The sequence below is a fragment of the Octopus sinensis genome, linkage group LG7 (assembly GCF_006345805.1).
Source record: "Octopus sinensis linkage group LG7, ASM634580v1, whole genome shotgun sequence".
Classification (NCBI taxonomy): domain Eukaryota; kingdom Metazoa; phylum Mollusca; class Cephalopoda; order Octopoda; family Octopodidae; genus Octopus; species Octopus sinensis.
Genome location: NC_043003.1, coordinates 78,508,052 through 78,509,080, shown reverse-complemented (window position 1 = coordinate 78,509,080; position 1,029 = coordinate 78,508,052). Strand labels below are relative to the sequence as shown.

Here is a 1,029-nt window from a genome sequence, read left to right as displayed (position 1 = left end):
GATGTTAATAAGAATTTCGTTGACAGTGACGTTAAAATTTCACTACTAACTAGTCTTGTCAGGCTGTCAATCCGAGGAGCCAATTACTGGCGAAACATCGAAGTCACCATCGGAAAAAATTATTTGTACATAGATTTGCCAATACTTGGCGTCGTCAAGATGTCAATCTGACAAGCCTAACTAGTGGTGAACGTTTCAAATCACTGTCAACTCAATTATTGGTAATATCTCACTTGTGAGTTTTTTTTCTTCGGTTGTTGTATGTCTGAAAATATCAATGTTATATTTCATGTGAAGCATATTTGCAATAATACAATCTCACCTCAATATAGTAACCACAATCAAGGTAGTGAGCTGGCAGAATTGTCAGCAAAACCGGGCAAAATGCTGTGTGCTTTTTCTTCTGTCTTTATGCTCTGCATTAAAATGCCGACTTTACCTTTCATCCTTTCGAGATCGATAAAATAAGTACCTATTTCTTTATTACCCACAAGGGGCTAAACACAGAGGGGACAAACAAGGACAGACAAACGCGTTAAGTCGATTATATCGACACCAGTGCGTAACTGGTACTTAATTTATCGACCCCGAAAGGATGAAAGGCAAAGTCGACCTCGGCGGAATTTGAACTCACAACGTAACGCAGACGAAATACCGCCAAGCATTTCGCCCGGCGTGCTAACGTTTCTGCCAGCTCGCCGCCTTAAATAAGATAAGTACCAGTTGAGCACTGGTATCGATTTAATCGACTTAGCCCCTCCCCCGAACTTGCTAGCTCTCTGCCAAAATTTGAAACCAATATAATAATAACTATAATTAATGAATGACTAAAAAACAGGGATTACGTAATCTGTCTTGAGTATTGCTCTCTCCCTGCGATAACATTCTCTTCTGATCCTGATCCTTTTCGTCATCACTGAATGTTTGATTTCGTTCCCTTCAATTACCCCTAAGTATTTGTAGCTCTCCGCTGGTTCTAACTCGTTTATGACATTCTGCTGGTCAAGGTTAACGTTAGATGTTTCTGTC

The 1,029-nt window shown here is 40.0% G+C and overlaps 1 long non-coding RNA gene across 1 annotated transcript in view; it reads right to left on the bottom strand.

Annotated features, from left to right (window-relative positions):
- Nucleotides 1-886: 886 nt before the first annotated feature.
- LOC118764284 overlaps nucleotides 887-1,029 on the bottom strand; it is a 6,793-nt gene continuing 6,650 nt past the window's right edge. The window contains exon 3 of the long non-coding RNA XR_005000083.1: nucleotides 887-897. This is a non-coding gene — a long non-coding RNA (uncharacterized LOC118764284). The remainder of the gene's footprint in view (nucleotides 898-1,029) is intronic.